Below are 17,786 nucleotides of genomic sequence, written 5' to 3' on the forward strand. Positions count from 1 at the left end.
AAAGCGGGAAAATAGTGCCATAGTGGTGTAATTACCAGTTAGTTAATTACCGCTGTCTACTGTGATGTTGAGAATAATAAACAGACCATGGTTACCTGACCGCGCTCTCCCGGCGCACTCCTGCTTGCGTCTCTGGGTTGCCTTCTCATCATTTGGCTCACTCAGCCAATCACTGTGTCCCGTGATTGGCTGTGCAGGCCGTCACTAAGCAGGCAACCCAGAGAAGGAATGAAGATCTGCTGCAAGAATGGCGTGCCATAGATTTGAATAGTTTCACTGCTGTGACACAGTGACACTCTTCTGATGATAATAACAGGCAGTCACTGGAAAGGAGACTTATAGGTTATCTTTCTTGAGTTTGGTGAATATATTTGCATTAGGATATGTTACACATCAAGAACTTCGAAGAATATCAAAATATAGGAATTTAAAAATGATGTGTATATAGCAGGGTATGGATTAAGACATCTATAAAGTATACAAATATATCATGACACCAAAGTATAGCACAAAAGAAAAAGCAAAAAAGATGATAAGTATATCATTTTTTTAAAGTTGAAAAAATATACATATGAAGATTATGGGGGGGATTTATGAAGACCGGCATACAAGTATGCATTAGGCCCCGCCCCTTTTCCTGGCAGGATTTATTAAGAAGCACACGCCTCTTAGTGAATCCGGCTGGCCTGGCACCCGAACCTGCACCCGGCATACTAAATCTACACCTGCTTTCAGCAGGTGTAGATTTTGATCATGATTTACACCTCTGAGCAGGCGTAAATCATGATAAATGAGGCGCGGGAGGAGGCCTCCTCCCCGTCTCTTTACGCTCCCCCAACCCTGCCCATTGGGCGAGCGGGACGTACAGCAGGCGTACTCCAAGGAGAAGGGGCAAATCTGCACCTTCTCCCTGGCATACGCCTCGGGCGGACTCTTGATAAATGTCCCCCTATACGTTCACATGAAAAGTGTGATGGGCGGACAGCTTCTAGATTGATGAGTAATTATTAATGGGATCAGTATATACAGTAGAGGCTAGGAGAATAATTCAAAGGGTAATCTGGGCATATACAATTTTTCATATTTTGCTTGGGCCACTAAACAAATTAAAAAAGCTTTATGGCCCACCTGGTTCTCCTGCAGCTCCCAATGAGAAAAAATTCAGTCATCTGCTCCTCACGCTGTTTACTAGTTCTAAGATGGCCTTTTTTTCAGCAGTGGTGGCCTGCTCATTCAATCGCTGACTGGGGTGGGGCACTGCTGTGGCAGTATCACTTCTTTTATAGATGCTCAATTTAAATATAAAAAAATGGATATGCCTGGAATACCCCTTTAAATGACATTTTTTGAGGGCTGTGTAGTGGAAGAGTGACTTACCTTCTTTCTCAACACCCTAGACGCAATAGAGAGCTATCAGCAAGTTAGATTTGTCCAACCTGTTGATCCTAACACGTTTGAGCATGCCAAATTATTATGAAAAACTCTAACTGGTGAGAGATGGCATTATTGTATTTACGTGAACAGCCCGGGTAAAATCCACTAAGTTCTATATAATTCTCTGTACAGGGTATAAGTGGATACGTCTGTTATTGCAATTAATAGAAACAGCTAGAGATGAGAGAGTCTTTTAAAAATTTGGTTCACAATGTTCTCAAATTTGTAATGGACAGTTTGTGAACCTTATCAAATCTATACTTACCTGTCCGCGCTTCCCCTATGTCTCCGGTCAGTCCATAGCCAGTGATTGGCTGAGCAGGCTGTTCCTCTTGTGTCTCGAGAGTGACAGCCCACTCAGCCAATCACTGGCCGTGGTGCTGTCACTCAGTCAGTGTATGCCTGAGTGGGCAAAGGCTGGAAGAGTGCAGACAGGTGAGCAAACTTTTTTTTAAAAAAGCAAATTTTTTGCTGGATTCGCTTTGCTCATCTCTAGAGAAAGCTCTAGAAGAGACTAGAAGCCTAAGCCACTCTTTATAAGTTACAGGCTCCATATCTTCCTCCTATTTCTGATGGAGTGGTACTAAAGCAGAGGGACCTATATTATGACATGGGATTATACAAAGTGGATATAGCAGTTGCAACAAAATTAACATTTTCAGTCACTGTCTGGTTTCCCACAAGGACACTGGATTGTCTATCAAACATTGATTTGCTTAATTCTGAGGTGTTGTCGCTAATCCACTGTCTTTGCTTCATTACATCAGTGTGAATGCCACCTCCCTTGCTCCTCCAGAATTCATATCAAATTACACTGAAATTGCATCTGACTGAAATTGTTGAATTGAAGTACTTTATATAGGATTAATAGAAAGTCAAGGGATAACACCACAACAATTCGAACACCACTTTATCTGACACTGTGTCTACAGCATCACAATTAAAGAGACAATTAAAATCCTCATTAAGCAGCAATGACATCAAAACTGATGACAAAATAACTTGTAATTTAGCTGGTAAGAGACCTTAAGGCGCCTTCCAGCAATAAGGAAGCTTGAACGACTGCAGAGTATTTGTCAACTGTGGCTAATCTTTAGGGACAGTCTCATTTTTTCTGGAAATGTTCCAGCTTTATCAAAAACCATTTGCATGAAATATCAGTGAAGTCTTACGATATGAAATCTAACTAAGTATAAATGTATTTGTTGCCAAGACACACTGCAAATGCACTCAGCATTTACTGGTACTGGCCTTATAGCATAAGTTTTTTATTAGGTCAGGCAGGTCTAAAAATAAAGAATACGTCCGGACCACTCTGGCACAACCCTCTTTCCTTAATCCGTTAGTCTCAGAATAAAGAATACGTCCGGACCACTCTGACACAACCCTCTTTCCTCAATCCGTTAGTTGTATGAGCCTATTATTCCTGACTGTTGCCTTCCATGGTGTAAACTATATATAGGGTTGGAATTGAAGGCATTGAAACTTGCTGTTTAACCCCTTAAGGACCGAGCCCAAAATGACCTTAACCCTTTAAGGACATGGCCCATTTTCGTTTTTTACGTTTTCGGTTTTTCCTCCTTGTGTTTAAAAGGTCATAGCACTTGCATTTTTCCACCTAGAAACCCACATGAGCCCTTATTTTTTGCGTCACTAATTGTACTTTGCAATTACAGGCTGAATTTTTGCATAAAGTACACTGCGAAACCAGAAAAAAATTCAAAGTGTGGTGAAATTGAAAAAAAAAACGCATTTCTTTTATTTGGGGGAAATGTGTTTTTACGCCATTCACCCTGGGGTAAAACTGACTTGTTATGCATGTTCCTCAAGTCGTTACGATTAAAACGATATATAACATGTATAACTTATATTGTATCTGATGGCCTGTAAAAAATTCAAACCGTTGTTAACCAATATACGTTCCTTAAAATCGCTCCATTCCCAGGCTTATAGCGCTTTTATCCTTTGGTCTATGGGGCTGTGCGAGGTGTCATTTTTTGCGCCATGATGTGATCTTTCTATCGGTACCTTGATTGCCCATATACGTCTTTTTGATCGCTTTTTATTAAATTTTTTCTGGATTTGATGAGACCAAAAATGCGCAATTTTGCACTTTGGGATTTTTTTGCGCTGACGCCGTTTACCGTACGAGATCAGGAATGTGATTAATTAATAGTTCGGGCGATTACGCACACGGCGATAGCAAACATGTTTATTTATTTATTTATTTGTTTACTTTTATTTAAAACCTGGGAAAAGGGGGGTGATTCAGACTTTTATTAGGGGAGGGGGCTTTTTACTATAAACAACACTTTTTTTTTTTTTTTACACATATACTAGAAGCCCCCCTAGGGGACTTCTAGTATATACACTGTGATCTCTCATTGAGATCTCTGCAGCATAGATATGCTGCAGAGATCCATGAGATCGGCACTCGTTTGCTTTCGGCTGCTGCAGCCGGAAACAAACGAGTGCCGAGCCGAGGACGGCGCCATCTTGGACGCGTCCCCGGCCGGCATCAGTAACGGAGATCGCTCCTCCGGGACAAGGTCCCGGAGGAGCGATCTCCCCCACTAGACACCAGGGAAACGTTGCCTCCGGTAATCAGAGGCAGCTGTCAACTTTGACAGCTGCCTCCGATTAGCTAATTAGCGGGCACGGCGATCAGACCGTGCCCGCTAATAGCGGCGGTCCCGGGCTACACGCGGCACCCGGGATCGCGGCACTCGGCGGCCCCGCTTTGAAGTGCAAGTGAGGACATAGGACGTACCGGTACGTCCTATGTCCTTAAGAGGTTAAGGACCGCAACAATTTTCTATTTTGTGTTTTCGTTTTTTCCTCCACGCCTTCTAAGTGTTATAACTAGAGATGAGCGAACCGGGTTCGGGTTCGAGTCCATCCAAACTCGAACAATCGGCATTTGATTAGCGGGGGCTGCTGAACTTGGATAAAGCTCTAAGGTTGTCTGGAAAACATGGATACAGCCAATGACTATATCCATGTTTTCCACATAGCGTTAGGGCTTTATCCAACTTCAGCAGCCACCGCTAATCAAATGCCGAAAGTTCGGGTTTGGATGGACTCGAGCATGCTCGAGGTTTGCTCATCTCTAGTTATAACTTTTTATTTGTAGTGGACAAAAAGGGAGGGCACCACAAAGAAAAAATAACAAAAGAAGCAGGGGTGCTACAGCACTATATGCTAAGCTATAAATGTCGAAGAAAAAAAGAAGAAAGTACTGAACCAGCACACCCAATATAGTATATCAAAAGAATCAAGTTTATTAGAGTACAGACACAAACATAAAAACATTTAAAAACAGGTACATATAGTGCATACCATAATAAGTAACACTAAAATCCTCGTCCACTGAATGGCAGCCAGTAAGCTGCCCAACTCCCACAATAAGGGAGAAAGAGGGATAATCAGTTGCTGTATGTAGAGGCAAAGTGCAGACAGTGCAAAATAAGGTTCACAAATGCATGATGAACTGCCACCTTCCCCTATAAACAGACAGGCTAAAGTACAAACATGTGCCAGCCCCGCTAAAGAGGGGACTAAAAAATACAACCTGTACCGCAGCTAATGCCGAGTGGACCAGGAAAAAGAAATGCCCAACGCGTTGGGCATTTCTTTTTCCTGGTCCACTCGGCATTGGCTGCGGTACAGGTTGTATTTTTTAGTCCCCTCTTTAGCGGGGCTGGCACATGTTTGTACTTTAGCCTGTCTGTTTATAGGGGAAGGTGGCAGTTCATCATGCATTTGTGAACCTTATTTTGCACTGTCTGCACTTTGCCTCTACATACAGCAACTGATTATCCCTCTTTCTCCCTTATTGTGGGAGTTGGGCAGCTTACTGGCTGCCATTCAGTGGACGAGGATTTTAGTGTTACTTATTATGGTATGCACTATATGTACCTGTTTTTAAATGTTTTTATGTTTGTGTCTGTACTCTAATAAACTTGATTCTTTTGATATACTATATTGGGTGTGCTGGTTCATAACTTTTTATTTGTCCATCTACAGGGCCATGTAATGGCTTGTTTTTTTGTTTTTGTTTTTTTAGAAATAAGTGTACTTTGTAATGGTGCCTTTCAATCTACCATAAAATTAATGTCGTAAACCCCCAAGATATTATTTATGGGGGGAAATTCTGGAAAAAATACAATTCCGCAATTTATTTATTTTTTAGGGCGGGGCACTTTACGCTAAAACTGACATAATATCTTTATTCTATAGATCTGATTACAGTGATATGTATGTTTATATACAGTATATAGGAGACTTATTGCTCGGGTAGGTTGGAGTGGAAATGACTGCTCTATATATGCTGTGACCTGTGCTGATTGGCTGGGGAGTAGTTTGGCTGTGCATGCTTACCCTATGGACAGAGAAAGGTAGCAACAACAGAGGGATGGATACTGCAGTTAGAGGGAGCATGGAGCACATGGCATATGGAGAAGGTAACAGTTTAGGAAGAGCAGTAGAATGGATTGCAGATTTACATGTAATATGCCATTTTAAGTAGCATGCCATGATTCGAACAAAATCCAACAGACAACTCAGCCATACATAGATTTTGATTTATGGAGACCCTTTCAAAGGCCTACGGAAAGCTGTCATACGACCGTGTGTATAAGAAATAAATAAGCACTGATCTCAGTCAACTTTGCATGGACCAATAATACAACCTTTTCCTGTCATCAAGTACCTTTTCTCTCCTTCCTGCTAAACTGTCATCCACTATGAAAATCAGATCAGCAATAACTTTTCTTTTCCGCTTACAACTTGTAGCTAGTACGGGGATCAGATTGCGAGCAATGCAAGTCTATGGGGGGAGGGAGAGAATTGGAAAGGGGAGTATCTGAGAACACACAAGAGCTAGAGAGAGAGAGAGAGAGAGAGAGAGAGAGAGAGAGAGAGAGAGAGAGAGAGAGAGAGAGAGAGAGCTAAAATACAATTTGCAGAACAGAAAAAAAAAAGCAATATACAAAATAAATAATGGCCAGATAGGTTGCTACTCCTCACGTAAACAAACAGGACAGGATCCTAAAAATTCCCTTGAAACTACATGTTAAAGGGACTAATATACTAAATATAAAAAATATACCAAAGAACGAGAGTTCCTTAGTATATTAAATGCAAAAATATTCCGCATCAGCAGTGATTTTACAATATGGACTATAATGTCACATTCTCAGCTATTACCTGGAAATGAGTTAAAAATATTGACATCTGGTCCAGACAAACAAATTGCTATTGCTATGTGATCCTATTTACAGGCAGTTTAAGAGCTGCTTATACTGACTGGGAGCTTATGCATAGTATTCAGTACAACAGCCCTAAGCATCTGTGCACACAGTAATTCATGTGCAGAGCACTGAAGTCAATATGCCACATCTAATTCACTGCATGAGTTGGCTGGTGCCGAGTGGTGGTAAGCTAGAATTTGTCAAGAAAAACCCTCCTGGGGACTGAGATATATGACATCATCATTACACCCGAAACAAAGTAAGGTTTTATAAATCCAAGCAACAGTATATGGAGAGACAAGCTATGGCTGACACACATTACTATGCCGCTACTGAATAATACCCAGTATCATGTAGATGCTGCAGAAAATGAAGATTTTTCACATAAAACCAAGTCGATGAGCATTTCAGTAGTCTCCATGGCAACTCTGCTTTAGGCCTGTCATCTGGAAATATAGTGAGTGCCTCAGCACAGGATCCGTTTATGTATAGGCCCTGGGGGAGTTTAGGTTCATGAAGTGGATATAGTTGTGCTCATTGCCTGACGCTTGCAGTGCTGCACCTCACCTAAGGTTGTGCTGTGGTCAGACCATCCTCATCCTCATCACAAATCACACAGCAACATATTGCAAATGTCATTATGAATTGTTGGTCTTTTTCTGAAAGCCAACATCTGAAAAAACAATGTTATAAATAATGAACAAATAGCTAAAAAAAGTATACTCTGTTATTAACTGCATATTGTATGCTGTTTGTTTTAAAGCAAGGATGAAAAATAATAGTTATATAATGTGAGCTTAACAATAAGAAAAGCTGAGAATAGGAATGTAAACTTGTATGTACTATCTCCCCTTACTTTAACAATAAGTGAGCCAATACTTGGGCGGCATCCAACTTCTTTAGCCACTGGTAATCAAATACCAAACACTTCATCATGATCTTTATGTTCTGCCGTCTTTTGGCATCAAAATGATAGCCATCCAAAAAGATGACAGCGAAATAAACATTGTTTATTCATTGATCCCTCAGTATACCCCCAGCAGGGTATATTAACATGGCAGACTTGGGACATGGCAAGTCTTCACCCCAGACAACCCCACAATTGTGATTGATTGATTGATTGAGGCCCTCCCTACTGTGTCTAATAGCTCCAATGCTCTGGTTGTGTTGAAACGGGAAAAGGGTTAAACAGAAAGGGATTACATTTATGTACATTCAGGGGATATGTAGTACTGTATCAGGAGAAAAAAAACTCTGAACACAGTAAAGATAACACAAAAAACAACTGAATGGTATTTAGGGGTAGGCATCCAAAACACCCGCTAAACTTAAGTTATCAGTAGTTTATAATTTTTATCTTTCTATTTACTTGCATTCCTTTGCTATAATCCACAAATGAAGGCGTCTAAGTAGTCCTCTCTATTATATTCTAGAGCTAAGTAGTCCTCTCTATGCAGAAACATGTGTAGGCTTATAGCGGTGACATAAATGGGAGTAGAAAGCTACAAATTACAGATTTGGATCGGCATCCTTTATCCTACTTACAGATGACTTTAGTTTAGGGTTTTGAGGAGGGTGGATTGGAGGTGACAGTCCCTTTAACCCCTTAACGACACAGGGCTTATATTTACGCCCTGTGGTCGCCTCGGGGACTTCAGAGGGGGCCGTGCGGCGACCCCGCTCTGAACCGCCATGGTCCTGGAAGCGGCATGTAGCCCGGGACCGCGGCTATTAGTTGAGAGCTGCATCTGATTGCTTGCTGTCCCTCATACCTGGTGGTCTAGTGGGGTGGATCGCCCTTCCCCCCGGGACATTGTCCCGGAAGAGCGATCCACACCCACATATCCTCTGCCAGCCGGGGTCTGCTCCGTAATGGCGCTGATCCAAGCTGGGCACTCGGTTGTTTTTGGCTCCAGCAGCCAGAAGCAATTGAGTGCCTATCTCATTGATCTATGCTGTATAACTATACAGCATAGATCTCAATGAGAGATCAGTGTGCATATACTAGAAGTCCCCCAGGGGGGCTTCTAGTATATGAAATAAATAAATAAAGTGTTATTATTGATTAAAAGAAAACTCCCCTAATAAAAGTTTGAATCACCCCCCTTTTCCCATGTTATAAATAAAAATAAATAAACAAACAAACATGTTTGGTATCGCCGCGTGCGTAATTGCCCATATTAATAATTTATCACATTCCTGATCTCGCACAGTAAACAGCGTAAGCATAAAAGAATCCCAAAGTGGAAAATTACGCATTTTTGGTTGCATCAAATCCAGAAAAATTGTAATAAAAAAGTGATCAAAAAGTTGCATGTGCGCAATCAAGGTACCGATAGAAAGAACACATCATGGCGCAAAAAATGACACCTAACACAGCCCCATAGACCAAAGGATAAAAGCGCTATAAGCATGGGAATAGAGCGATTTTAAGGAATATAGGATAATTTTTTACTCACCGTAAATTTTCTTTCCTGTAGTCCGAAGCAGCAGCACAAATGGGGAAGATCCTATCTTCCTGCAATGGTAGGAAAGATGGTACTAATAAAAGAAGATTGATTAGGAGCCCTATAAGAAGGCCATACAGACCCCTCCTCCTTGTGTCAATTCTAATGACCAAAAAATTTAAAACTCATAAAATCTTAGTTAATAAGGCATTGAAACAATCAAGTTATGCTGCATAAATAATAGTTTGTTTAAATCAGGGCGGAAAGTCTGTGCTGCTGCTTCGGACTACAGGAAAGAAAATTTACGGTGAGTAAAAAATTATCCTTTCCCTTACGTCCTCAGCAGCAGCACAAATGGGGATATAGCAAGCTATGAAAACAGACTAGGGAGGGCCATTACATTACAGAGGACAGAATGGCTGAGCCAAAAACTGGTTGATCAGACTCGTGAATATCTAGTCTATAGTGCTTGACAAAAGGTATTGACGGACGACCATGAAGCAGTCCTGCATATTTGTTCCAAGGGTACAGATCTTTTTTCAGCCCATGTGGATGATATTGCCCTCATTGAATGTGCCTTGATTGCATCAGGTACTTTTAATCCAGCTTCTTGGTAGCATATGGAGATGACTTCCCTTATCCATATGGACAGAGAAGCTTTGGATGACCTGCATCCTTTGTTTTTCCCTGCAAAGGATAAAAACAAGTGGTTAGATTACATGAAGGAGTTTGTCCGTTCAATATACATGCTCCAAGCCCGTCCCACATCTAAGGGATGAAGCTCCTCCTCTCCCGTGTTGGCAGGAATAATGGATTGTAACAATGTAAATGTGGAAGAGACTTTCACCCACCAGGCTTCAAACTTCTTCTTTACCTTCAGGTAGATTCTGTAGGCAGTTGCGGCTCTGGACTGCAGAAGAGTGGTCGCCACTTTGACAGCATATCAATTTCCATCTTGTTGATGGTAGTCAAGCTTCGAACAGGCCTACCCTCTTAAGTTATTAACTGAGGGTATACAGAAGCCTCCAGATTATTCCTATGGAATTAGCATCAGGAGAGAACGCCATGCTTTTAGATAATAAAGGTCATCATGAAACCAGAGACTTGCTACTTGCAAGATTTTTAGACTCTGCCCCCACCTGGCAGGGACACTGGGAGTAATCTCTGCTACTGTGAGTCAGTAGCTGGGGAGACTGGGAGACTTCCCAGAAGATTCTTAGGCAGGGGGCTCACCATTGTGAACCATGCCCTCTTGGGTCAATAGGGGCAAATGAGGCTGACCAAGGGCCAATCTTGTCTCCGATTCTGCAAGACTCTGGGCTTTATAGGAGTGAGAAAAAAGGGTTTCCAATTTGAACCTTCAATAGAAATAGGTCTATCCTCCATGCGATTTACCAGAAGGCTTCTGGTCCAGAGACCGTTCTTCCGACAGGGTTACATCGCAGCATAGATTGCTGACAAAATGCCCCTGCCTCCAGTAGTAATGCTACTGATTTAGTGCCCCTATAAAGATCGATATGCGCCATCCTAGATGCGGTTTTGATCTTATACTGATAGCTTTCCATAGATTGGTGTGCTGGAGTGGACTAGTATTCCCTTCATATGTTGGATGCCAGCAACATCTCTAATGGGGATTAAGGCTCCTTTGCTCGTTGCTCCTGCATACAAGCGCCACACTGCTTGATACATCAATGGTTTTCTCTACCCACTTCATTGGGAGACTGTTGCCATTGAGCAGGAAAAGCTATCCTTGTCTCTGGGTGTAATTTCCAGAGCAGACCTAAGACCCAAGGGTATCAGATGAAGTGACAGCAACTGGGGAGTACTGAGAACCCCGACTTGTGTCAACTTCTGTAATCTCTCTGGAGGAAGAGAGAGTGTCACAGACTGGGGATCTATTCTCTTCTCTAGGAATTGGCCCATGCCAGAAACGAGGTTCAATTTTCTCAAACAGTCAAAAGTACAATAGACATTACGTGGTGAATGTAGATGGAGCCAAGATGATTCCAAACAGAAGGGCTGTAAATTGAAAAGAATTCCAATTGCCTTGTACAAAAGGTCTTGATGTAAAGGAATATGCAGCTTTTGTCTGTAGACAGGTACATGTGGGTATACATGGCCAGATAACGTCCTTCTTCTAGGAGGGAACTACAGAGCATAAATCCTCCATACAACCACCTTCTCAGAGAAGGCTGTATACAGGTAAATGCAGGTATACCTGGTCACATAACATCCCTCTCTAGGAGGGACCCACAGGTCATAGATCCCACATACAGCACCCTCCTCAGAGGAGGCCGTATACAGGTATACACGGTCAGATAACATCCCTCTAGGAGGGACCCACAGATCATAGATCCCACATACAGCACCTTCCTCAGATTGTGAAATTCAATATGGTAGCCTTTCCTATCATATAACACTGGTACATACCTCTCTCATTATGGAAATAAATAGTCAGAAAAGACGTAGTCACAAGTTCTTGTCCCCATCCCCAAGGCCTCCGAGATGTCTGGTCCTTCTTGTGCAGAATTCTTTCCTTTACCTTCCGTACTAGAATTCCTACGGAATGGGGAACAAAAGTAGAAGTTCCTTCTCCTCTTATTAGACTGGGGCAGATAATGGACCTGATCATAAGAAAAAAACGACTTTTATGAGAATGTCCAATACAGATCCAACTATCTTTATATTGGAGTGAACATCTGCCCCCTTACAACGAAGGACCAGTCTCCAAACTGCAGGGATCGGGCAGCCAATTATACTGCTCAACTGTAGTAAGAGACAATTTTTTATTTATTTATTTATTTATTTTGAAAATTAAGAATTTTTTTTTATTTTTTTTTAACAAGGTCTTTGTTCATCTGAAGGAGCCATGACCTCTGACTCCATCCAGTTCAGCCTGTAGATTATCATTCAGATGTAAAATATTAAGCAGTCATTGTCTCTTCTGAGAACAAGTTGCAATCCACAAATAAATTCTCTGCCACCTGAAAGTGGAATCTTGCAGGATTTGTACGCCAAGAAAGCTTCTTCCCCTCCAGAAGTTCTGTCACCAGAATCCTGCTACATCCAAGGATGGAAATTGTGCCAGACTGACCGGCCGACTAACAGACTAGTGCAGAGTGCCTGGAATCAGACACACAGGTGCACTGAATATGCAACCAGCAATCCTAAGGCGGTGTTCACACATAGCAGCTTCATAGCTTTACTGCATCCTTCAGTACACAGAAGCTCCATAGGGTCACTGCATCATCTGATATCAGTATTACAGAGTGTAACTAGATAGCAGGTGTACACATTATTACAGAGTAATTAGACTGCAGGTATACACAGTACACATCCAGCATCTCTAAGGATGTAGCTTCATAGGTCACTGCATTATCTGATAACAGTACTAAAGTAATCAGATAGGATTGTAGATGTGTACATCTGTGTACTAAGGCCATGTTCACACACAGTAGCTTTACTGCATTCTTAAATAGCAGCACTGGAACAGCGCAAAAAGCTCCATAGAATCACTGCGTCATCTGATGGCAGTATTAGGCAAAATAATCAGATAGCAGGTGTATCCAGTACACATTCATTAGCTCTAAGCATCTGCTCACACATATATCTCTATATGGTTACTGTATCATATGATAGCAGTATTATCATGTGATAGCAGTATTAGTGGAAGTAATGAGACAGCAGGTGTTACACAGTACACATCCAGCAGCTCTAAGGCTGTGTTCACACACAGTAGTCTTGTATGTCTACTGCATCATCTGATAGCAGTATTAGTGGAAGTAATGAGACAGCAGGTGTTACAAAGTACACAACTTCAGACTCCAAGGCTGTGTTCACACACACAGTAGCTTCATAGGGCACTGCATCATCTGATAGCAGTATAGTGAAAGAAATCAGACAGCAAGTGTACACAATACACTACAATTCTAAGGCAGTGTTCACACATAGTGGCTTCATAACTTCACTGCATTCTTAAATAGCAGCACACAGAAGGTCCACATGATAACCATCATCTGATAGCAGTATTAGTGAAGGTAATTAAACAGCAGGTGTACATAGTACACAACTTAATTCTAAGACAGTGTTCACACACAGAAGCTTCACTGCATTCTTAAAATGTCAGCACACAGAAGCTCCACATGATCACTGTATCATCTGATAGCAATACTGGAAAAGTAATCAGAGAGCAGGTAAACACAGTACACAACTACAATTCTAAGGCTGTGTTCACACACAATTACATAGCTTCACTGCATCATCTGGTAGCAGTACTATAGAAAGTAATCAGGCTGCAGGTGTTCACAATGCACAAATAGCAGCTCTAGGGTTGTGTGCACACACAAACACACAGTTTTATAGCTTCACCACATCATCCGATGGCAGTACTATAGAAAGAAATGAGGCAACAGGTGTACACAATTAGCAGCTCTAGGGCTGTGTTCACACACACACACACAGTTTCATAGCTTCATTGTAGCAGTACTGGAGAAAATAATGAGACAGCAGGTGTACTAAATACACAACTAGCAGCTCTAAAGCTGTGTTCATGTACACACATTATAGTTACATAGGTCACTCATATAGTGAAGCAGTCTAACAGGACTTGCACAACAAATGTTAAAAAAGTGAAAGATATTGAAACGAAACATTTGAGGCGTAAAAGCCTCATACAACCTACATATATATCCAACTATCCTCCTGACACACAGGCCAGGCTTCCAGCTCAAAAAGAAAAAGCAGCATATCTTACCTTGCTGAAGTATAAAGAAACATCAGCAGCGGCCCAGGTGAGGACACAGATCTGGCAGCACCATGATACTTACTGCAGCAGCCGCCTAGGTGAGGACACAGATCTGGCAGCACCATGATACTTACTACAGCAGCTTCATGGCTTCCCTCACACAGCGGCTTCATACAGCAGAGAAGCTGAGTGATAGCTCTACTAAAAAGTAAATCTCCTCTCTGATACAGCAGAGCAGGAAAAAACAACATTTTTTATAAACTCCCCCTCTCCACACGACCATGTGGAAAGGAAGAATCATTGGAAAGGAAAGCCAGACACAAACATAGGCCTGAGCCTGCTTCCCTCTCCTACCACCTGTCCCACAGGAGGACAGAAAAAAACACAAGGAGGAGGGGTCTGTATGGCCTTCTTATTGGGCTCTTAATCAATCTTCTTTTATTAGTACCATCTGTCCTACCATTGCAGGAAGATAGGATCTTCCCCATTTGTGCTGCTGCTGAGGACGTAAGGGAAATTTATGTTAACAATGATTTGAATTTTTTACAAGCCATCAGATAAAAGAAAAGTTATACATGTTACATATTGTTGTAATCGTAACGACTTGAGGAACATAACATAACAAGTCAGTTTTACCCCAGGGCGAACGGCATAAAAACAAATACCCCCCAAATTAACAAAATGTGTTTTGTTTTTAATTTCACCACACATTTATTTTTTTTCTGGTTTTGCAGTGTTTTTTTTATGAAAAAATTCAGCCCATCATTGCAAAGTACAATTAGTGGTGCAAAAAATAAGGGCTCACGTGGGTTTTTTTCCAGGTGAAAAAAATGCAACTGTTATGGCCTTTTAAGCACAAGGAGGAAAAAACGGAAGTGCAAAAATTGAAATTGGCTCTGCCACCTTAAAGTGACACTGTACTTTTAAGTATTGTATTTTATAAATCAAATATTGGGATTCCACAGCTCCTTAAAAATTGTAAACTTTATTTCCAATTCATTAAAAGCTTCGTACTGCTCCACGCGCTCCTGAACAGGGGAACCACACAAGAAAAAGCACAGCTGGTTAAGGGTGAGCTGAAACTCTGTTTCTTTTTTGACTGATTGTATTTTATCATTTGTATTTTATTTGCATTTTATTCATTGTTTAAAAATATATCTCTAGCTTAAAAAAATGTTCAAATATAATGATTTGGTTGGTTGGTTTCTTGGTATTTATCCTACTATAGACAAATCTTCGAAGTCTGAGATTTCTGAATGGCTTGATGTGTTGAAAGTAAAATAAGAAGAAGATAGAATAGAAGAAGCCTCAGCTATAGACTGAATAGCACACTATAGTGAGTGGTCAAGCAATGGAATTATTTGTTACTTGTTCCCGTAGCAGACCTTTACTGCTCCCATTATTCTGTTACAAGAGACACAGAAGAGAAAACATAACATTTATTCCACCATAACAATAAACCTGTGCCATAATGTGTCAATGTAGCGTCTCTGTACACGGCCAATGTAATGATCCTTTGTAAGCATAGCCATGCTTTTCATTACCCATAAAATAATTCTTGTTGAACAAAGACACTAAACATCTGAATATTATGAAATGGGAAAACACCAGCTGGAAATATTAAATCCTGTTTATTAAATAAAGAAAGGGAAAACATGAAGTCTAGTTGTTGTTTTTTGGTTTTTATTAAATCAACATAGAGTATAATTTAGAACAAAAATTTACATATTCAAAATTTTCCTTACATTGAGGTGTCTTACAAATGACAATAGTTTTATGCATTTGTGATACAGACACTATTGCCTGGTATAAGGGTTTGCATTAATCCATATAGTATACAGCACAATACAGCACAATAACTTTAGGTATAGCCATGGGGGTATCCTGTATTGTAAGAGGTGCTTATGATGTTAAAGCATACATTTTAAAAGTTCAATAATAGGATGATGTATAGTCACGATTATAGGTAGTTCCATTTATAGTTCCACATTAAGGCAAGAGATCAATTTGGGGTTTTCAGGATTAGAAAAAAAATTATGTTCTTTCTTTTAGAAACAGCATCACTTTTGTCTCCAGTTTGTGTGTGTTTTTTCAGCTTTGTTCCATTGAAGTGAATGGAGCCTAATTATAAACCACACCTAAATTGGACATGAGTGGTGCTCTTTCTGGAAGAAAGCAGCCATGTTTTTCTAATCATGGATAACCCTGGTTGAGGCCAATTTCCATTTTTTGCATTTTTTATTTTATCCTCTTAGTGTAGTCTGTATTCTTCAAGTCAGTACATATTCAACTATATCCCATTTGAATTGTTTAAAAAATATAATATTATCACCCCTATAACCTTTTTATTCTCTACTTATGAAGCTGTATGAGGGCAAACTTTACACTGTGATACAATTTTTATTGGTACCAACTTGGTGAACCAATTTTTATCGGTACTCATATAGAAACTGATACAGCATTGGGATATGTTCACACAACATACTTTTTATGAAAATATTGGAAAGAACGGCCACTGTGTAAATTAAAAACAACAGCCGTTCTTTTCAACATGCAATGATTGTCATAGAAGTCAATGAAAACAACAGCCATTGCTTCACACATTTTACTTCACAAGTAAAATTTTCTTTAGTTTACTCAGCTGCTGCAGTGTACAAAGATTTGTACAGGGGCGATCACCATCACTGGCTAATCAGCATTTATCGTTATTGGGCCAGTCTATGCAGAGCAGAGGGAAAACTGACATCACTTCCTGCATTTAGTCTCTTTTCTGCTATTATTTAAGACCAAATGGCCTGAGGGACGGTGCCTCGACTGTAGATTTCTAGTCAGTGAGACACCTAGTGGCCAAACTTATAGCCTTGTGTGTCATATAGAAAACAAGCAAAAAAAAAAGTAGTATATCACTGATTAAGAATTCTTTATTAGTAATGACAGTACTGATTTAAATATTTTTATTTTAATATATACCAGGTTGCAGATTTTTCAGAGTGTGTAAAATAGAAACTGGAGTAAACTGCCCATAGTAACCAATCACAGCTCAGCTTTAATTTTACCAGAGATGAAAACTGAGCTGTGATTGATTGCGGTTAACAGTTTATACCAGTTTATACCAGTCTTTTACAAAAAATATTGTTATTAACTCAGATTTTGTAGAAGATCAATTTGTTGAAAACTAGTCAGCATTTCAGGAGTTAAACATATATTAACCATATAAAGCATGGTGGTAGAAATAGGATGCTTAACTGATGATGATGCTTATCATACAATCTACTATGAATTATTTATGGAACTAGACGTTGCTCGAGGATAATGTGAGATCAATAGTAAAACAATGGAAGCTTAGCCGAAAGTTTAGAGTACAACATGACCATGAGCCCATGTTCACATGGCGTATAACACCGGTCATTCTGTGACCTAGCTGGGTCAAAGAACGGCCGGTGTTACTGAAGATCATCCCGGCCAGTACTGCATTACTGGTCGGATGATCTTCATATCTTGTGAATGCGGATGCGGGCGCATCCAATTCACTGCTGCATACAATGGTACGTGCGACTGAACCCGCAAGCTCCATTGTGTGAACTGACATGTTCTGTGTGGCCGCTATTCAATCAATAGCGCCCATAGAAAACTGACATGTCAGTTTTTCGTGCGGCCAAATGGAATCCGAGCCAGAGCATATACTATGGGGGAGATTTATCAATTATGGTGTAAAGTGAAACTGGCTCAGTTGCCCCTAGCAACCAATCAGATCCCACTTTTCATTTTTTAAAGAGTGTATGAGGAATGAAAGGTGGAATCTGATTGGTTGCTAGGGGCAACTGAGCCAGTTTCAATTTACATCATGTTTGATAAATCTCCCCTTTGTGTATACCCTCCTATTGCAAATTGCAACAACGGCCGTAATTT

The 17,786-nt window shown here is 40.6% G+C and overlaps 1 long non-coding RNA gene across 3 annotated transcripts in view; it reads left to right on the plus strand.

Annotated features, from left to right (window-relative positions):
- Positions 1-6,775: 6,775 nt before the first annotated feature.
- LOC138793570 (uncharacterized) overlaps positions 6,776-17,786 on the plus strand; it is a 31,571-nt gene continuing 20,560 nt past the window's right edge. Inside the window, exons 1-2 of one of the 3 annotated variants that reach the window (XR_011363301.1) lie at positions 6,776-6,871; positions 14,884-14,948. This is a non-coding gene — a long non-coding RNA (uncharacterized lncRNA). Of the gene's footprint in view, positions 6,946-7,087; positions 7,144-14,883; positions 14,949-17,786 lie in introns of those variants that run through there. The other 2 variants (XR_011363300.1, XR_011363299.1) reach the window with 2 other exon arrangements.

Source organism: Dendropsophus ebraccatus, chromosome 5 (genome assembly GCF_027789765.1).
Source record: "Dendropsophus ebraccatus isolate aDenEbr1 chromosome 5, aDenEbr1.pat, whole genome shotgun sequence".
NCBI lineage: Eukaryota > Metazoa > Chordata > Amphibia > Anura > Hylidae > Dendropsophus > Dendropsophus ebraccatus.